A 21959-nucleotide genomic window follows, 5' to 3' on the forward strand; every position below is an offset into this window, starting at 1 on the left:
AATACTGCCAGTTTTCCTGGGCTCCCTTTCCTTCATAGTAGCATCCCAGGGGATTCTGCCCTTCAGGTTCCTGAAGGAGTCAAAGTCTGCTTTTCTGAAGTCTAAGGTGTGTAATTTAATGCTCTTTCCTTCCTTTGGTCAGGATCCTGAAGTCTACCATCTCATGATCGCTGCTTCCCAGGTTGTCACCCACCTCTACCTTCCCAATTAGTTCCTCGCTGTTTGTAAGCAGCAGGTTGAGCCGTGCACAACCTCTGGTTGGGTCCTTCAGCACTTGTACGGAGAAGTGATCCCCAGTCTTCTCCAGAAACTTACTGGACTGCTTCTGTACCGCCGTATTGGTCTCCCAACAGATGTCAGGGTAATTAAAGTCCCCCCAAGATAACAAGAGCCTGCGATCCGGAAACTTCTCTCAGTTGTCCAAAAAAAGCCTCACCTACCTCATCATCTTGATTTGGCGGCTTGTAGCCCACACCAACCACCACATCTCCAGTGCTGCCCACACCACTAAGCTTGACCCATAGATTCTCAACAGGCTTTTCTCCCTCTATGTACTGGAGTTCCAAGCAATCATAGTGCTCTCTTACATACAGTGCAACTCCTCCTTTTCTCCCTTGCCTGTTCTTCCTGAACAGTTTATAGCCTTTCATGACAGTGCTCCAGTCATGTGAGCCATCCCACCAAGTCTCTGTTATCCCAATCAAGTCATAGTTCTTGGACTGGGCCAGGGCTTCTAATTCCTCTTGCTTGTTACTCAGGCTTCTGGCATTGGTGTACAAACACCTTAGATAACCAGTTGATCTCTCCGCCCTCTCTACTCGAACCAGGGGTCCACTTTTGTTGTACGTTCCTCTTTGCATTTCTTCCCGGCCTCCAAGTTCCTTTCTCCCCACAGGGTTTTGGTCACCGTTCCCCAGCGAACCTAGTTTAAAGCTCTCCTCACTGAGTTTGCGAGCCTACTTGCGAAAATGCTCCTTCCTCTCTTGGTTAGGTAGACCCCCATCTCTTCCCAATAATCCTTGTGCCTGGAACAGCGTCCCACGATCGAAGAATCCAAAGCCCTGTCTCCGACACCACCTGCGTAACCATGCATTTGCTTCCTCAGTTTGACGGTCCCTACCTAGGCCCTTTCCCTTCAACAGGAAGGATGGACGAGAACACCACTTGCACTCCAAATTCTTTGACCTTTCTTCCCAGCGCCACACAATCCACAATAACCCACTCAAGGTCATTTTTGGCCGTATTGTTAGTTCCCACATGCAGAAGTAGGAAGGGGTAGTATTCTGAAGGCTTGAGCAGTTTTGTAAGGCTCTCAGTCACATCCTGAATTTGAGCTCCTGGTACACAGCACACCTCATGAGATTCTATGTCCAGAACAGATGGATGGTTCAGTCCCTCTTAGCAGGGAGTCCCCAACCACCACCACCCGTCTTTTTCTTATGGGAGTGGTGCTCATTGAACCCCCACCCCTAGGACTACCCATCCTATGTCTTGCAGTAGAAGCAGTTCCCTTCCAATTTTTTTCCCTGTGAGGCTCCTTCCAAAGCATTCACCACCGTAGAACTGGTGGAGAGAGTCTGAAAACGATTACTTATCTCTATATCGATGGGGGACTCATGTACTGGCCTTCTTTTTCTTCTAGAAGTTACATGCTGCCAGTTCTCTGCTTCATCCCTTACTGCCCTCCCCAATTCTTCTGCCTGCCGTGCTTGTAAGATTAAACGCTCTATTCTGTCAAGGAAATCTTCATCCTCCATGACTGAGCGTAGGGTCGACACTTAAGCCTCCAGTCCTCTAATTTTTTCTTCTAAAATGGAGACCAGCTTGCACTTAGTGCAGACGAAATACCTTCTTTCCTCGGGGAGGAAGACAAACATGGCGCATCCCAAGCAGGTAACAACAGCAGACCTGTCACTATCCATGCCTGCCATCTTAAGAGTCCTGTATTTGCTTCTCCTTTACCTGGAGAACTGCCTCTCTAACTCCCTCTCCACTCCTGTGGACAAAGGAACCTATTCTTTGCCATACCCATCTACTAGTTATTTTCAAAGGAGAAGGTGGAGAGTGGAGGGATCAAAGCTTTCTATTCTGGCATTCTCTCCCATTTTCTTCAGTGCATGGAGGCATCTCATTCTCTGCCCTTCACCACTCCACAACGATGGAAAAGGCCTCCACGCCTTTTTGCTAGACACTGGCTGTTCAGCATCCCGCCTTCTTCCCTTGCTGGCAGTAGGAAGATGTGTTGGAACTTATTGTCTGGAGACAGCAGAGAGTGTTCTACAGATCTACCTTGCATCCTCTGTTCTCACCTCTTTACATGGATCACAATTATTTGTTCACTGGGGTTGATGAGAATTTATTTTTCTAACTTGCCTTAGGAAATTTATCATCTCTTTCTGCATATTTGAAAACACACACTGGATTTTTTTGCCAGGTTTGTACGAGGTTGTAAAACACAGTAATCTAGTAACAGAGTTTAATTAAATTCCTTTTTTAAATATAGCCCTAACGTGTAATTAAAGGACTTCAGATGATGTAATGTAACATAGTCAATTAAAATGTGCAGTTTGATCTAAATTCTTGTGCCCTTTTCTTCTATGGCCCTTAGGGATCATGCAGTCTGTTCAGTTTGCAGCAATAGATTTTTGGGGCATTGGGGATGGGTCATGGCCCACCCCCTTAAGCAGTCTGCTGTGCAAAGGTACTCAGGAAAATGATAGCTTAGTTCATCTGGAACTCTTGATTGTGTACTTTTCACAAGAACGAAAGGCTGTATTCATGTTGGAGATGCTGTGCCTTGCCATGTCAAAATGTTACAGTTGGGTCAAATGTGGGATGATAAATTCAAGCTGCCTAGATGTCTTTGAAAAATGCACACAATCCCCAAACAGAAACAATTATTTGATTTAAAAATAAAAAGGAAGGAGACGATGTGGATAAAAATATACAAGTGCTACCTTCAGAGACTGATGTTTAAGAAGACAGGATTTATTTTACTGTAAAATAAGGACAATTGCAATTAACATTTCTGCAAGATTTACTTCTGACGTGCACTGCTTGAAGAGGAAGGGTGTAAATGGAATGCAGAAATAAACTGAGTGTAAATTAACTGTTTAAATTAACTGTATTAAATTATGTTTACTTGATTATTTTCTATACTTCCTTTTGCAGTATTAAAAATCCACACAATTAGGTGAAGTTTTTTTACTTATTCTTTTGCACTTGGGGAAACTAATCAATACTGACATTTCAGGAGATTATGGCAGCCCTGCAAGTGGCTCCTCACCTCTGTTTCTCTTTGTTAATCCTGAAGGACTCCACTTCTGACTCTTACTTAAACAATATGCCTCCAGGGGGCTAATTTGTTTATTTTAAAAAAAAAAAAACAACTTTGTGCAGAGTCTATAACAACTGTCCCAGAACACCGTCCATATCTCTCAGTGCAAATAGTCCTTTTTCTAAATGTACCCACCGGCATTTAACATTGTGAAGCTCCTTATCAGTCCTCTTCCCAGACTGCTGTCTCAGCCCTTCCTTGTGGGGTGCAGCCCCATTCCTCCTTGTGGGAGCTCCGATGGCCTCTCTGTTTGAAGAACTCTTTGCCAGAGGAGCATTGATTACTCTCTCTATTTCTTGGGCTCTGCCTCTTCAGCAATGAGATGTCAGTAGATGAGGTCCTCCAGTGTTCTGCCTTCATTTAACCATGCCTGTCCCTTTGTTCTGATTAAGTCAATGGACGTCTTCCTTTGCTGCTGCTCCTACCTGCAGCTCTCCTGAGAAGCCAGCCTTGCTGTTCACCTGCTTTCCACCTTCTTTCAGAAACCAAGTTCTGTTCCTAGCGGCTCTCATCTCCTGTCCTTGAAGCTGCCTGCCCTCTTAATTGTGTTACATTGGATGACTGGAATGGAAGTGTTGAGCCCAGGTTTGTTTAATGGGACGGCTAGCCTGCTACAGAGAGAAAACAACCTGGATGATTAATCTGTGTAGTTCCCTGACTGACAGTTACGCAGCTAATTGTGTAGCATTGATGCTCCTTTAATAGACCTGAATATTAATGGAAGATTTGGTTAAACTTGAAAGCTGTTTGTTTAGTAAAATCATGGGAGAAATAAGAATGCTTCATCAACTTCAGATTTTCATCACAGGGTTTATGACATATCAGAGAACATAAGTGCTTTTATGACTTGTAAAAATTGCTCCAATATTTGACATTCTGTGCTTCAAGGAATCCTGATTGGCAGTTGATTAGCCTTTTGCTCAAGTCATTATCTTTAGTGAAATTAGTTGGCTAGAAAATTGCATTGTAATTCATCAAGGGGAAACTTACATTTCGAAACCTCTTAAATCTATGATCCTTCTTTTCTTAATATACAATATCAATTATTTTTTCTAGCATCTTCCAATAATTCTACTAATATATTTCAAATTATGACATTCTTTTTTCCATTTTTTTCACTGAAAATAAGTAACACCTCTTTTTAATTCTTTCTCTGATGTAGGGGAAGTTGTTTATGAGGAATTGAGCACTCTGGCTCTGAATCGGGAAAGAATTTACACACATTATTATTTGTATTACAGTAACACCTAGGATCTGTAGTCAGGGACCCAGCATTCCATTGTGCTAAGCACTGCTCAATCAAAACAAAAATTCCCTGCCCCAGAGAGCTTGCAATCGAACTATAAGACAACAGATGGATGTAGAAAGACAGATGGGGAAGTACAAGGAAACCAGGAGACAATAGTGATCAGCATGATAAGTAGTGGTGTCATCCTACCAGCAGCCTAACCATTATCAATTTTTTTGGGATTTTTGGATAAGCTTTAGGGCAAAAGCTGGTGTTATGCTTATGTGATGTTCTGAATAAGGGAAGCTTCCCTGAACTGGGACCTCTATTACAGTACACACAGCATGAGTGTTGTGCTTTTATGTGTCTGAAATGTGGGTTTTTTGCAAAAATCGTATGAATAATTTTCGCACTAAAATAAAGTGTATTTATGTAAAGAACATCAGTCCTCTAAAGCCCTTATGTGTGTTAAAACAAATAAAGTAATAGCTGTGTTAATGTTGTTGCTTGTTACCTAGATGGGAGACACTAACTGAATTACACTGCTAATTATGTGGTAAATATATATTTAATTTAGTGTCTATGGCTGTGAGGTGAAACATGAGGTCGCTAGGAGGAACATAGGGGAGCCCAGCTTCCTCTCATCTGTTAAAAATCAGGGGAGTGGGGGAGAGCTTGCTTCATCTGTCTGATAATGCTAAAGCTCACTGAAGAGAGAAATCTGAAGTGAGAAGAGATATAGGAACAGGTGCCTGTTTTTAAAGCCAGCCTCACAAAGTGGTTCCCAATGTACCAGTTAAAAGGATCCGGAAATAGCCTGTTCAGAAGACAGGACACTGGACTAGAAGAAAGAACACCCAGGTTCCATGTTCTATTCTGTCACTGACCTGCAGTGTGACTTGAGGAAAGTCACTTCACACCTCTGTCACTTTTACCTCAAACTGCATTCTTTATTTGGATTGTAAACTCCATAGGGAGGAGGAGAAGAATTTTCTTACTCTGTGATTGCACAGGGCTTAGATCATTTGGGCTTTGATTTTGGTTTGGTCCTTTGCTCCTAACTCCAATACAAATAGGGTTGCCGGGCATCTGGTTTTTGCCTAGAATGCCTCATTGAAAAGAGAACCTGGGGGCTATCATCAGCACTTCTGAATGTGCTGCTAAAAGTCCATTCTGTGGTGTGACATGGCTCCCTGACTGGCCTAACTCCTAGAAATGGTCAGCCCGTCCAGCTCCTAAACAGAGGGGCAGGTGGGAGTTCCACGCATTGCCCCCACCCCAACTACCGCCTCTGCAGCTCCCATTGGCCAGGAACCATGGCCAGAGGGCAGTGTAGGGGCAGCAGCTGTGGGCATGGGCAGCAAATCCTCACTCCTTCTTGCACCCCAAACTGCTGCCCCAGCCTGGTGAAAGTGAGTGAGGGCTGGGGGGAGAGAGAGCAACAGGATGTGGGGTGAGGGGTTAGAGTGCTTGAGATATGGGGCTTGTGAGCAGGGGTGAGGCAGGGCAAAAGGTGATGGTATTTGCCCAATTAGAAAGTTGGTAACCCTGAATACAAGCGATATGTAGTAATCTTAGGGGTAGTTTCTTGCATAAAACTGTCTTGTGGTGATGGCAAGGCACAGAGTGATGACATTTCACTGTTAGAATTGCCTCCTCTTGAGGTGTTTGTATTATGGAGCTCCTGGTGCTGGGCGCTCTACAAACCCAGGACAGAGCAACTCCCATCTAGCCCTTCCCCAATGAGCAGCACAGCTTTAGTGAGCTTCAAACCACAATACAATGTCTTGATGTTTTCTTTTTGGATGGCACTGTTTACAGAATTTATCTTCTTTAGCTCTTCTTAAAATAAGCCCCTCTTGAATCACTTATAGTCAGGGCCATCCCCAGGAGGGCCTGGGCCAACTCCCGCACCCCGTGCCCTAGGCGCTGGGCCAAGGGTAGCCCTCAGAACGCAGGCTTCGCCCCGTACCTCAATCCACCCCTTCCATCAAGCGTCTTCCTATCCCTGCTCCGCCCCTTTGCCTGCAGTCCCTTTCTATGAGAGTGCTAGTGCCAAGGCAGGTGCTCAGCTTTCTGCTGCTGCAGGGAAGCAGAGTGCAGTGAGGTGGGCAAGGGCAGCAGGTTAGGGTAGAGCAGAGCAGTCTGACAGGTTGCTCCGGCTCCTCCCACCCCTGCTGCTGCCCCATACCAGCCCACCAGGTAGTCACCTGTGCCACCTGGAATCCATAGGTCCTGGCCATAGGGCAGTTGAGGCAGCTGCCACAGCCCCAAAAGTGCAGAGTCTGGGTTGGCCATCGTGAACTGTCCTTTGGAAAGCATGGCTCTGCCTCTGGTATGCAATAGTAGTAGGCACTTTTGAGATCGATTAAATAAATAATTAATCAGGGTGAAGTTGAAAACAAGATAGATATACTACCTTAGGTGCCATTATTTCAACACGATTTACTCATTTCTAGTTTGGTAATGTGTTTCTGTCATGTACAAGTCATAAGGCAGTTTATTATAAAGTGTAACGTTCCCCTCCCTCATATATGATGAATACCTGAGAGGGAGGAAAAAACAACATTTGAGATTTATAATGTATGATTTAATATAAATGAATACATTTGGGCAATCTTTAAGAAATCAGTGAAAACAATTTATATGCAGTCTTATTCCAGAGTTACCAGATTTCTCTGTCAGATCATTTTATGGATCATCTAATATTATGAAATCAATGGGCAACCTGTCAGCAAACTCCTACAACATTTTTTTTCAGCAGAGTTTTGTTAGAGAACATTTTTTTCCCATGTAATACTTCTTTTGCTTCAACATACTATTAACTTCTGTAGTGCTCTGTAACCATGTGAGTATAGTAGTTATGATTGTCTGGTAGCATTAGGATATGTCCTAAAAAGACACCTGGAGAGATATGGATGAATGTAAACTACATTTGCAAAAAAAATTAGTGAGAAGTTGGGAATAGATTTTAAAGCAGTAACTACTTTTTTTTTTTTTTTAATTTTCATGCTTACTGGATTATGTATCTCTTCTATCTTTGTTGTATAAGGTTTATGTTACTGAAGATGACATAAGGCTTGTATTTTTTTTTTTTTGGATAACAGCAAAAGCTGAAGTTTCTGAATTATGAATAAACTAACTCCAAATTCTACTTATACATTATTTGTGTGGAGGAGATAAGTAATTAAAATGAATGAATGACTGTTTGTAGGCGAATTGTCCCGTCAAGGTGCAAAGCATTGGACTTGGCGGGGGAGGTGGGGAATCTTTCAAACAAGTCTTCCAAAAAGGCAACAAAATAAGGTTGTGTAAAAGGAAGGCAGGTTTGAAACGTGACCTTTATTATTACAGCTCAGCTGTCCATCTTATTGATCTCATACTGTCTTGCTAATAGAACACTGCAGATTCTTCAGGAAGCATTACTAAGTACTGAGTAGCTGCACAAAGCTGTCTGTCTTTGAGGACAAACTCTGGCTCCATGATGAAGTATTATTTCTCATGCATAAAGTATACATAAAAATCCTTGTGCCAGTCTTCTTAGAAGTTTTAGTATATTTTAATAGCAATTATGTCACAACCTTAAACTGTTTGGAGAAAGCAAAAGAGTAACTAATAGAAGATGAAGAAGACTTTTCATATCTATTGTGTCTTTGATGTGTGGAATTTAAAGTGCTTTGTATACATCAATTGGTTAAGTACATAAGTATTATTTAGTTTGCATCATACCTCCCCAGGACTGTGCATTAATGTAGCCTAAACCCCCTGCAGCTGCCCCAGCCCTGTGGCACCAAACTGCTGCAGCCTGAAACCTCCCCCCCCGCCATATGGACCCAACCTGCCATCAGATTTTAACCCTCCCTCCCGCTCACAGCCCCAGACTGCCACCAGCCTTTAATCCTCCCCAACGCAAGGTTCACTTACCTTTCAAAAGCAGCGCCACCCGTTGCCACTCCTTCCCTGAGTCAGGGGAACTGGGAAGCAATCAGAGACTTTCAGGTGTATTTAATGGTAATTTAGTGTCCCTCTTGCGAGTTTTCGCCTATGAGCAGAAAGTTGGGAACGAATTGTGCTTCTATAGTGAGGGATGAGTGTACTTACTTCTCTGAGAAGTATGCAACCAGAGGTGGACTGAATGCTCTAAGATAAAAAGAAAATAAATCAGATTTCATGTTTTCTTATCTTCATACAAACATTAAACTCCTTTTTCATTCATTTTTTTAAGATGCCATATATTAGGTGAGCTCTGTTCCTTTCCTCTTCTGGGGAAATTATGCATAAGTTACGAACTCTAATAACATCCATGCATCTTTTTTCCACATTGTTGTGGAAGAATAACTTTGACACTCTTGGGGGTTGTAACGTTCTTGATTTACTAAAGCACTTTTACATGAACAGTTAACGTTCATTATTTGTTTAGTAACTGTCTTTTTATATTACAACTCTGAATAATTGAAACTACAATATAGGGAAGGAATTTGTTTATTTAATATATGCCTTTAGCCAAGCTGTGTTACAGTCTTCAACAAGAAGGCAGTAAAATACGTAGGAAAAAATATACCCTTGTTACTCTTTGGCAATATAACAGTGTTTAATAGGAACAAAGCAAATATTTTAGGTTTTTGCACAGAAAGTAATTGCTGTTTTACACTAATCTGTGCTTTCAGTACTCCAAATATTTTCAGTACCTGAATACTGTCTCCAAAAATAAAAGTGTAGTTTGCAGTATTATGTTGACATTTTTGTACATTTGTTGTTCCTGTTCAAAGGAGAATTGTTGCAAGGTGCTCGTTTTGAGGAGAACAGAATGACTTTGAGACATCGGTGTTGACATGGAATCCTATTTGGGGAGCTCTGGGAAATATGGCATTGTTTCATGTTTTGTAAATCCACTCCTTGGTTCTGGAACAGTTTTTTTTTGATGTGTAGTGGAGCAATATCTAGACCAGTGTAACTAAATGGAGCAAAAGAATTGGGAACACAGTAATGTAACAATCACATCTACTGTAGCAGAAATGGGAGCAGAGCCATGAATATCTAATTGACTACAGAGGTAACTCTCCCATGCAGCCATTGTTTTTAAGTGTATTTAGTAAGAGCAAAATTTAACCCTTTCACTCTTAATCACTGAATCATAGAATGCTAGGACTGGAAGGGACCTTGAGAGGTCATCATGTCCAGCCCCCTGTCCTCATGGTAGGACCAAGTACTGTCTAGACCATAGCTGATACACTTATCTAACCTGTTCTTAAATATCTCCAGAGATGGAGATTCCACAACCTCCCTAAGCAATTTATTCCAGTGTTTGACCACCCTGACAGTTAGGAACTTTTTCCTAATGTCCAACCTCAACCTCCCTTGCTGCAGTTTAAGCCGATTGCTTCTTGTTGTATCCTCAAAGGCCAAGAAGAACAAGTTTTCTCCCTCCTCCTTATGACACCCTTTTAGATACCTGAAAACTGCTATCATGTCCCGCCTTAATCTCCTTTTTTTCCAAACTAAGCAAGCCCAATTCTTTCAGCCTTTCTTCATAAGTCAGGTTCTCTAGACCTTTGATCATTCTTGTTCCTCTTTTCTGGACCCTTTCCAATTTCTCCACATCTTGAATCTTTGTTCTCCACATCTTTAATGCAGAGCAGCTGTATATAGTTGAGGTGTATTCTGTTTTGAGTAGTGTCTGGGGAACATGTCAGGCTGACATCGCTGGAGATTGAAATAATTTCTGTATTTTGGCTGAAGTGTGCAACTAAATTAATCTTCTTAGATTTACTAATATGTTGGAAAGGTTTGGTTCTGGCCTTGAAAATTAGGGTAGAGATTTATTTGCAGTGTAGTGATGCTGTTTTAACTGGGCTCCTGTGGTGGCTTGTGAGAGTTCTACAGAAGTAAATGGATATCATGGAGCACCTCAGACACTGGTTCTGTGCCCTTTTCTCTTTGCTGCGGTCCCTTTTTCATTGTTCCAAAGTTGCAAAGAGAAAGGAGTAGACCCCTGGAAAATATCTCTTATGTAAAAGGGCTTCCCTAGCAATTTGAGACAGGCAGAATGGCCCTGTGGTGCTGCTTTTGCAGCCCTCAGGTGCACGCAGCTTGCCCAGAATGGGAAGGGGGTTGTCTGAGAGAAGAAAGAGGCATGGTTAGAGCAGTCTGCACTCCAACTATTTTCAGCTGTTGAATGACTTTGCAAGCTGTGCAAGTTAGAACAGCCCGATGGCTGAGCATCTCATTGGATCCAACATCCTAAAGGGGGCAAAAAAGTTGCATACAGGTATAAGGCACTGCCAAGTTGAGAACTAAATATTGGGAGGAGAAAAAAAAGATGGTGGGAGGTAGGATCTTCCACTCTAAGTAGCTTCAGTGTGATTTGATCCTGACTTGGAGGTTTAAATTGTGCTCCCTAACAGATTAACTGATAACCAGAAAATGGCTCCTATTGTGATGTGCACACATGGTTTCACTTTAGTTAGAGAATTTGCAATCATTGTGTAACCGCAGAGGTACTGAGACCAAGTACTAGAGAGAGTGAAGTCTGAGCACAGGGCTTCAGCCCCGAAGGTAGCAGGTTCAATCTCTTCTGCCAGCACACAGGTCCCTCAGTGTTACAGTTGTATTGTTTCAACTCATGTTCATCCACAGAACAAGAGGAACACTTCAGTGTGTGTGTTTTTAACATAGGCTTTACTAGCTTGTTTATTTAAGGTGAGTATAAGAGGCTGAACGGATTTTCATATACAATGACAGACATAACACTCAAACCCCAAACATGCATGCTAGTGTGAACTCATTAAAATCACGCAGTGCAATAGTTCAATAAACCAGGCAAAGAAGAATTCTAATTGGAAGAAATCTTCATATGGAATTTACACTGGGTGAAGGGCAATAGCGAGAATTGTTTAAAAATATTTCCATTATGATTTGTGGGAAAAGGAATGTTTGCTTTCCTCTGAGGTAGACTTGTGCCAAAGTCTTTCTAGCATACAACTACACCACACTGCTTTAAGTGGGGTGCAGGCTACGTTCATATAGCACTTTGAGCTGAGGGTGAGTGAGAAACTGCTTCAAATGTAGGGATGGTCAGCAAAGCTGCCTCCTTCCCCAGGGACCAGAAGGGCTGGAGACTTGATACAAGTCCAGAAGGAGACGTTCCTCCTACCAACTCCTTCCCTCCTTTCCCCTTTGAAAGTGGCAAAATACCAGGTTTGGTCAGTACCCTTTGTGGGCAAAAAGCCATAGCTGCTACTTTCTCTCCAGGAGGGGAAGGAATTTTTCCAAAACCAGATTGGCTGAGGTGGAGTGTGGTGTTGCGTTGTTGTTCCCCCCCCCCCCCCACCTTTCCCTCAGAAGATTCCATGGAACTTAGTTATGCTGAGTAGGAATGAATTTAGGCTCTGATGTTGTCTAACCCATTGTTTGGCCCTTGTTTTTCTTGTTTCATTAGTTAAAAACATTGTCTGGGAATATTTAGAGTTCACCTGGTCATTAAAAAAGAGGAAAAATGGCGACCAGGTATAGGAACAGCTTCTAAGGGAGTTTTTGGCAGGTTGTAGGGGGAAAGTTTACATGTAGCTCAACTGAGCAGCCAATATAGAGAGCAATAAATATACATGTAAAAATAAAATACTTTAATCTTAAACAGTAAAAAAAAACTGAGATGGTTGTTTATTATAATAAAAATTGCCATCTTTCTATAGCTTGTTTTCTTAATATGATGCTGATAGTATGTCAACACAAGAAATATTGAGAGCATGTTATGATAAATTAACCATAACACTCAAGGAGACCAAGTGTTTGAGAAAGTGCTTCGCTAGCATGCCTCTGGGATAAAAGCAGTTGTATGATATCCACACCTGTAGCTCATTAATTTGGATGAAGATTAAATTTCACAAAACCCATTTACCAAGATATAGAGTTCTTTAGTTTTATATTGTGTGAGAATGTGGGATCCTTTTCCTGACTATAGTTGCCCTTAGAAATAACCAGAATTGTGGCATTGAATTGACTTGTGTTTTTTATCTGCATCAGGGGAAGGAGCGTGCAAGAGTTTCTAGCCTTAAAAAAAAAAAAAAAAAAAGAAAAAAAACAGATTGGCATTTTAAAATAGATTCTCCTTTCCTTCCATCTCATTTCTTTCAGACACTTCATTCTTAATATTACTACTGCAAGCAGAATGTATTAGTCATTCTAATACAAAGCTTGCTTATGCTTGTACCCTATCGTGAGTGTTTTTCGTTTGTTGTCGCTCGGTTATTTTTTAGAGCCTGCTTACAGGTAAAACCTTCAGGGATGAATCTTATTATGCTGCTCTTTTTTGTTTTTTGTCAGCATGATGAGACTTTCTCAGATCAATGCTTTGAACTTCGATTAACATTACTGTTCAAATTTACTAGCAAAACTTTGTCATTAATCCTTTTTTTTTCACTTAAGTGAGTTTTTTTCCTGCATATTTAAAGTTGTTAAAGGATACAAGTACAAACATGAGTAAAATCCTTGGCAATTTCAAAGGAATTACAAGTAAAAATATCCTGGTAATATTCATTGAAAACCTATTCAAATCATTCTACTTAGTTATCTACCATATATATTTATTTATATTTATTTATTTTAGGAGTTTGTTTAATCAAGAAATCCTCCTAAATGGTAAGAATTAACAGCATCAAACTTGGTACACAGCTTCCTGTTATCATAACTCTTAGAGCAACAATGGAAAGATTTGGTTGTGCCAGGAAAACAGTCTGTGTCTGAAATGGGATTGCGTGTCATAAAACCAAAGGGAGACAAAATCACTAAATCAAGTACAGTCCTCAAAATGGATGTAACTGAATGAACATGGGAAGAGACTGAACCAGGATGAGTCAGAAAAATAGGATGAACCTGGAATAGAGTTGTTTCTCAATCAACCTTATAGAAAATTCATAAAATGGAGAAATTTGGAGTACTGCATATTTTCAGCACAGCTAAATCAATGCTTGAGGTTTGAAAAACTAGAGGACAGTGTGGTTGGAAACCACATTGATCATAAACCTTTTTTTTTTTTTTCAACATCGAGTTAATAGGGATGAAGAAAAAACTTGCTGGAATTCCCATTTTTAAAAAAAAAAGTTACTAAAAATTAAACTAAGATTTAAGTGTTAAATGTAACAACCCCCTTTTTAAAGAAATCCAAAATAAATTAGCCTAATAAATATCCACGGTATTTTTAAAAAAAAAAATACAGTCACTTAAATAAATCAAACACATTTTCCTTTTATGTTAAAAAAACAAAAAAACAAACCCCGAACAAAACCTTAACTGAATTAAGGACCCAAGTAACTGGGTAAATCTACTAGTATTTTTTATAAAAAAAAAAAAAAAAAAAAATAGAGGGGTGTCATGAATAAATGCCTATAAAGGGCTTAACTGAGAGATAGTGGATTATATGTTCGCAGTCAACCACATGAGCCAATTGCAAGAGAAAGGGGAATTTTTGAATTGCAGCAGCACCTGCTGAGGGTTGGGTTTTTGGGTTTGTTTTGTTTTTTGTTTTGTTTTGTTTTTGGTATGGCTGCAGGAGAGGGACACAGAGATGTTTTATGCCTGAACCAGGCTTGAAGGATTCAGTAAATACCCAGGCCTCAAGGAAATCTAGGGATACTGGTATGCGGTACTTTATTGTTGTTATTATTATTATTATTATTATTTAAAAAAAAAAGAGAGAGAGAGAGAGAGGAGCCAGTACTCAGCCTCCCCCTACTCCCAGCCAATCCTGTGGCTATGGCTGTGGCTCCTGAGGTGCTGGTACTCAGTCCCGGCACAAAAAAAACCCAGTAGCTTTATGTAAGTAGAAAGGAAATGTTTAGTCAGAAACGATCGGTTTGGTGTTTTGTTTTTTGTTTTTTTTTAATTGGTATGGGGCTTCTCACCCTCATGTACACTTGAATTTTTAAACTGAATCTCAACGTTAATCTACATTTTTTTTGTTGCTCTGTGACATCTAGCAATTGAGTATGCTTTATCACATATATCTTTGGTTAATGAATCTTTTTTTTAGGCAGTGGTTTGATTCCTGTGTCCTAGAGAAGAGACACTGTGTGTGCGTGCCTAAGATTGAAAGATCAGCTATCAGAGATTACAATTGAATTTCTTCCTCTTTGTTTTCAATCTCTCTCCTAAGGAAGGTTAAGAGGTTAGGGTTACCCCACAGGGAGACATCCCAAGAACACCAATAACAATGCCAGCATGACTCAGTGGTCTAAGGCACCAGAATCAAGGCACTGTCTTTCCCTCACCTGGGTGTTCTGGTCTCTCCAAAGAAGCATGGGTTCAAATCACATTCCTGACATCAGTTTCAAGAGAGGTTGTGGAATCGCCATCGCTGGAGATATCTAAGGTTAGATAGATGTCTATCAGGGATGGTTTAGACAGTACTTGGTCCTGCCATGAGGGCAGGGGGCTGGACTTGATGGCCTCTCAAGGTCCCTTCCAGTTCTAGTATTCTATGATTCTATTCTGTGATATAACTCAGTAAACATATGGGGAAGAACAGTTATTAAGACTCTACTATTAAAATTATGGATAAACCAGGTTCTTAAATGCAACATGCTTTTACAAAAACATGTGAGCCAATTGCAAGTAAAAATCTCAGCAATTTTGTCCCTACACTAAGAAATCGCCACATATCAGTATGAGAATAGCATTTGTGGAAGCCAGTCAATTGTGAAGGCTGGGGAGTGGGCAGCCAGACGGAGGAGTTGGAACTTGAGTATGCTGTCATGAGACAGGAGTCATCTGAGTCAGGATACTGAGAAATCAAAGCTGGAAACAAACTGGCAATCAGAACTACAAATCAGGAGCCAGAGTCAATCTGGGTCAGGGTACCAGAGACAGGAGCCGAACTATAAGTCAGATGGTTCCAGGAAATCAAGCCAGGGGAGACAGGACACACATGACATGCAATCCAAAGCAGGGTGGATCCTTTCTGGACAGCTCTTCACGCCGCTGTCTTAAGGAGAGCCACTCTAGAGCTCTTGTAATCAGACTTCAGGGGACTTGGTTTTATGGCTCACAGGGTGGTGTGAAGTTAGTGTGTGGCTGCTCTCATGTACCTTGGATGTCTAGATTCAAGACCAGTGGGCAATGACACTCTTTGAATTATTTGCAAAGAACAGTTTGAAAGACCCAGGTTTAGACAGAATCACTGTTTTCAAGTAGTCTTGTAGCCACTGAATATTTTCAAACATAATAAAATATGACTCACAGAAAATGATGTGTGATTTGCACAGTAAACAGTATTTTGTATTGATATGCATTCATATCACAAAACAAACAAAAAAGGCAAAAGGAAAAGCTTTTGTTTGTTTTGTATGTTTGTCTGTTTTGTTTGTTTATTTAGAGAAACCACTAATACCTCCACTTTCATTACTGAATCTCAGGCCACTACAGACATATTAGAAGCATCAGCAAACCCTTATGATACCATTTTTTCTCTCTCATTGAATTTATTGTATGGGATTAAGAAATTCTCATGTTCCATTTTCTGCACTATTTTCTCTGCATGTTTCCCTTGGCAGTGATGTTTCTTTTTAAGGGGAAACCTGGAGAATAGGATATTAACTTGAGAAATTCTAATGCATATCTATTCATAAAGAAGGAAAGGCAAGTTCATCTCAATATCATCCTTGACAAATAAGAAAAAGTGGCATGTTTTTCATTGTGCCAGTGGGAGACGGAGCAGCAAGGAAATGGCAGCAACGTGGTGTTCCTTATCTCTGTTTCTCAGAAGTTAGGAACAGGCAACAGGGATGAATCACTTGATGATTACCTGTTCTGTTCATGCCTACTGGGGCATCTGTAATTGGCTGCTGTCAGAAGACAGAATACTGGGCTTATATGGACCTTTGGTCTAACCTATTATGGCTGTTCTTACATTCTGACCATCAAGGACATCTTGCATCATGAGCCCTAAGTATCGTTTTGCTGCATCATGGTTAACCTTGACCAAAAAAGCAAAGCAAGAAAATCAGTGTTATTAAAAATTAAGAATATTATGTGGAAAAACAAGTCTTGCTACATTCAAAATGAAAATTCAGAAAGAGAAGAAGAAAATATAGGGGAATTTAGCAAACTATATTCAGCATCTCAGCTTCCATCAGAAGATACATCCTACGTGGGAAATGTAAGTTGTTTTAAATAACACGACTATAACTAACAAAGGCTGTGTCTATACTGCAAAAATAACTTCGAAGTTGCTTGCTTCGAAGTACAACTTCAAAGTAAGCTACTTCAAAGTAGAGCATCTACACACACCCTACTTTGAAGTTAAACTTCAAAGTAGGGCACTACTCCATTCCTGGGAATGAAGTAAGGACTTCGAAGTTGGGCTCCTTTGAAGTAAGGGAAAATGTGTGTAGACTCTCTAATGGCTACTTTGATGTAGTGCCTAACTTCGAAGTTAGTCCCTAGCGTAGATACCCAAAGACATTTTTGATCTGTGGCAGCTATGACTCTGTTTTTATTATGAATTTGGTTCCTAAGATGGAAAAAAACCCACTAATTGGAGTGTACAATTGCAATCAGTAGCTTGGGAGTATGAAGCAAATTTTCCTGTCACATGGTTTTATTTACTAGTACAGTAGGTCTGGTAATTCCCTCAAATAACCTCCTGTTTGTCCTGAATTCTACTAAAGGACAGGGAAAACAGTGGAATACTGTTTCTCTGTGCAACATTATTTTACGTATTATTTAGTTTAATATTTTCTTGTAGCAAACACAAAATTAAATTGTAAAATTTTCTTTCTGAGAACACCAAGTAATTTTGGTGTTGTAGTCAAACCATAAAATATAATAGCATACACACAAAAATCCTACTGATTGGCAAGCAAAAATATGTGATTATAGCCCACAGTGTGCGACTCTTGGCTGGTATTTTATTGCATGCTGGTTTGTAAGACTTCTTTCCTGCCAAAACAAAAGAGGAAAATACTGAGTTGTTCCTTCCAGTTGTAGTGGAGGTTTCTGTTTTGATTTTATTGACATATATGAAGTGATTTCCACGTATAACAAACAAGCCAGAACTGCCAAGAATGAAATATGTAACCTACGGTAACTAATGAATAAACAACAAACAGATGTTAAAACACACCATGGGTCCATAATCTATTAACTGAATTTTCCAGAAGTAATTCTGAAAGCTGAATATATCCAAAGCAATTTTAGTTTTCTACAATAAGAACAATATGATCTAAATAATATAGGAAGTACAGTGTGGAGTGCAAATCGGTATGGAACTATTTAAAAAATATGGCTCTACAATTATCCCATTAGACTAATAACAGTAAAGGTATTTTTCACAAATGCAGTTATGCTATAGCAAATCTAAAGTTGCGTAATGATCCAAGGAATAAAGCTCAATTTTAAATCAGCCTCCTCTCTTGCAACATATGTGGAGCACAATCCTTGATGGCTGTCTAGCAGTCATGGCAGCTAGATCACTAGGGGGAAAGGATAGTATTACCCTTCTGAAGGTTACCGACATGCAGGCCAAATGGTGACAAAACTGTCACCACGTCTACTGCTGAAAGCAGGAGGAGACATTTATAAAACGCTGAGCCTCCTTATTTTGATATTATTTGGAGGAAAGGCAAGCTTGCAGATAAGGGACTATGTGATGTTACATGGTGCTTCAGCACCATGAGTAGTCACAGCTCAGTGTTTAGCTGCAACAGAGTTCAGAGACCCAAGTCTCTCAGAGTTTGAAAGCTGCTTCATGCAGAGCTGCACAGGACCTCCATGCTTGAGGCAGCAGGCTCACAGCAGGTGATCCCTGGCTTCTCTGTCTGGGTCTCAGGAGAGGGAGGGAAGAGGGAAGAGGATGTGACACGATGGCAGCCCCCCTCTTTTAGCCCCCCTGCCCGACCCCCAGTGAGGGCAGTGAGAGGAGAGGGTAGACCTGGTGCTTCACCAACTGCCTGCTGCCTGAGGAGGCTTCTTGGGTCAGTGACTTGCACAGGGGTAGCCTTAGGGAAAATAGCACCCTGGGCAAATTTGCATGTTTGTTCCCCTGGCCCCTGTGGTTGTGGTGCCCCCTGCATTTCCCCTGGTCCTGCATAGGCTCCCTAGGCTCCCCATGGTCCCATCCCCCACACACCCCTGCACTTTCCACTTGGCCCCTTCACTCATGCCCTTTGTGCCTCCTGCACTCCCTCCTGCAACTACGTGGGAAAACGGCACCACATGGATGCACAAAGCAGCTGGCATTGTTGCTCATTCCTGTGGCGGGCAGGGTTGGGGGGTGGCAGGACTTGGAGTCATTCTGGGCACCACCAAAAGTTATATCAATCTGGGCTCTGAGCAGGGGTGGGTGATAAAAAGGTGGTGGTTCACCATGGTTAGCCCCTGGTAGGCCACCATTGCTGTATTTACCTGCGCCAGTGCAGGGGCAGGTGCTTGAAGCTCCTGTTGGCTACAGATTGCCGTTCCCAGACAATGGGAACTGCGGGAAGTGGCACAGACTGGGACAATGCTTCCTGCAGATCCCATTGGCCGGGAACAGTGATCCACAGCCAAGCTGCAACTGCCCATCCTGTGCAGACACAGATAAATACAGTGGTGGTGATCTGCCAGGAGCTAAGCCTGGTGAACCAGCTCTGGCCCATAAACCAGTATTTGCAAACCGCAGGCCTGAGAGACACCAGGAATGGAAATACAGAAAATTAATTAATTTTCTTTCTTTCTCTGATACATTCTGTTTCCCCTTGTCAAGGCTGTTCCTGACTCTGCCACTCCAAGTGCAGAGAGTGCGGGCCCACAAGAGATCTTAAGTCCCTTTAAAAGTGTAGGGATAGGGTGCAGAGTGACCTAACCAGTGGTTCCCAAACTTTTTGGCATCATGCCACCCCTTTTGATTTTTGAGAAACCCTCACACGCTTCTTTATCATCATACAACCCCCTTTTAACAAAAAAAATCAATTAGTAATTTAAAATAAACCCAAAAACTTGATATAAAATGTTATTTGAAATTAAAAATAAGCACAGATAGTTTTTCTTGGCCCTTTGTGGGTGCCTGTTGCAACCCCAGCTGGTCAGCTGCCTGAGCCCCATGCCAGCCGCCAGAGCTGCCCATGCCAGCTACCCGCCCACCCGAGCCCTGTGCTGCCAGAGCCGTCCAAGCTAACCGAGCCCCATGCTGCTGGGGCCAGCCGCCCGCCTGCCAGCCCAAACTGCCCAAGCCCTTCAATACCAGGGCCAGCAGCCGAGCCCCACGATTCCCCCCACCACCACTCAAGCCACTCCCCTCCCCCAAAGCTAGGTACCCCCCAGTCTCCCACACAATCCATCCCCCTCACCCAAGCCAGGCAGCCCCATATAACCCCATCTAACCCCATCCTTCTTCTCCTTTCCCTCCCCTCCTCAACCTACACTCACTCCTTTTTATAGGAGGCAGCTAGCTTTATGTGGGTCTTCGCCGGCTGCCTGCTTTTTATAGTGGATGTGCTGGGTCACCCATGTAAAATGGCGGGAGCTGAGAGCCAGAAGAAAAGGCCAGCTTTTTCTTTGGGTCAGGAGGCAGGTGGGGGGGGGGGCTGGGTCACCTCGTCCCCCCAGAATTTCTTCATGCACCCCCCCAGTTTTGGAACTCATGACCTAAACAAATTGGAGGATTGGACCAAAACAAATCTGATGAGGTTCAACAAGTTCAAGTGCAGAGTCCTGCACTTGTGGATGGAAGAATCCCAAGCATTGCTCCAGGCTGGGGACCGACTGGCTAAGCAGCAGTTTGACAGAAAAGGGCCTGGGGATTACAGTGGTTGAGAAGCTGAGTATGAGTCAACAGTGTGCCTTGTAGCCACAAAGGCTAATACCATACTGGGGTGCATTAGTAGGAGCATTGTCAGCAGATTTGGGGAAGTGATTATTCCCCTTTATTTGGAACTGGTGAGGCCACATCTGCATTACTGCATCCAATTCTGGGCCTCTGCTACAGGAAGGATGTGGAAGCATTGGAGTGAGTCCAGGGAGGGCAACAAAAATGATTAGGGAGCTGGAGCACATGACTTATTAGGAGAGGCTGAGGGATTTGGGGTTATTTAGTCCAGGAAAGAGAAGAGTGAGGACGGATTTGATAGCAGCCTTCAACTACCTCAAGGCAGGTTCCAAAGAAGATGGAGAGAGGCTGTTGTCAGTGGTGACAGATGACAGAATGAGGAGCAATGGTTTCAAGTTGCAGTGTCGGAGGTCTAAGTTGGATATTAGGGAAAAAAAACCTATTTCATTAAGAGGGAAGTGAAGCTCTGGAATGGGTTACCTAGGGAGGTGGTAGAATCTCTATCCCTAGAGGTTTTTAAGTCCTGGCTTGAAAAAAAAGCCCTCACTAGGGTGATTTAGGTGGGATTCGTCCTGCTTTTCGCAGGAGTTTGGAATCAATTACATCCTGAGGTTTCTTCCAATCGTACGGGCCATGGTGGCTCACTAAGCAAACTCACTTCTCCAACATACAGCCTAAATAAGAAATCCTATGGGAGACAGAGCCAGCCGAGCGATGCAAGCATTCAAGTCTTTCCACACTTTGTGATTATAATAATTCACATCTAGGAAGGAAGCTACTCACCCTGAAAAAGATCCAGTTGGTACAAAGCTCAAAAAACCCATCTGCTTAGGAACATGTGCCTCCATGAACACATCATCCCACTGCTTTCTTCAGCATCTCCCCACTGCATTCAGAGTCCAGTTCAAATCTTTCTCCTGATGTCCATAGTCCTCCTTGGGATGGATCCTAGCTGCATAAAAAAATATTGCATGACTACATCCTGTCATGACAGCTGTGTTTCCTGAGAACGCTTTGTAACTCATTTGTACCTGAAGGCTTGTTTGAACAGGGTAAAGAATTTCCTCAGGGTTGGAGATAGTAAGAGACTTTGACAGCTATATGCACAAATCATTTTTGCAGCTCCATCTTCCCCCACAAATTTCTGCACAACTCCTTCCTCCCCAAAACAGACCCACTCTCACAAGCATAAAACCAACATTCAACGTGGCTGTGTCTACACTAGCCCCAAACTTGGAAATGGCCATTCAAATGGCCATTTCGAAGTTTACTAATGAAGCGCTGAAATACATATTCAGCGCCTCATTAGAATGCCGGCAGCCACGGTGCTTTGAAATTGATGCCGCTTGCTGCTGTGCGGCTTGTCCAGATGGGGCTCCTTTTCGAAAGGACCCTGGCAACTTTAAAATCCCCTTATTCCTAACAGCAGATAAGAATAAGGGGATTTCAAAGTTGCCGGGGTCCTTTTGAAAAGGAGCCCCGGCTGGAAGAGCCACACGGCGGCGAGCTGCGTCAATTTCGAAGCGCTGTGACTGCCGACATTCTAATAAGGTGCTGAATATGTATTTCAGCGCTTCATTAGTAAACTTCGAAAT

The 21959-nt window shown here is 42.1% G+C and overlaps 1 protein-coding gene across 2 annotated transcripts in view; it reads left to right on the plus strand.

The window, feature by feature from the left end:
• Positions 1-21959, plus strand: part of MACROD2 (mono-ADP ribosylhydrolase 2) — a 1465546-nt gene that overhangs the window by 386699 nt on the left and 1056888 nt on the right. The gene's annotated exons all lie outside the window — the stretch shown is intronic.

The sequence above is a fragment of the Carettochelys insculpta genome, chromosome 3 (genome assembly GCF_033958435.1).
Source record: "Carettochelys insculpta isolate YL-2023 chromosome 3, ASM3395843v1, whole genome shotgun sequence".
In the NCBI taxonomy this organism is placed as follows: Eukaryota; Metazoa; Chordata; order Testudines; family Carettochelyidae; genus Carettochelys; species Carettochelys insculpta.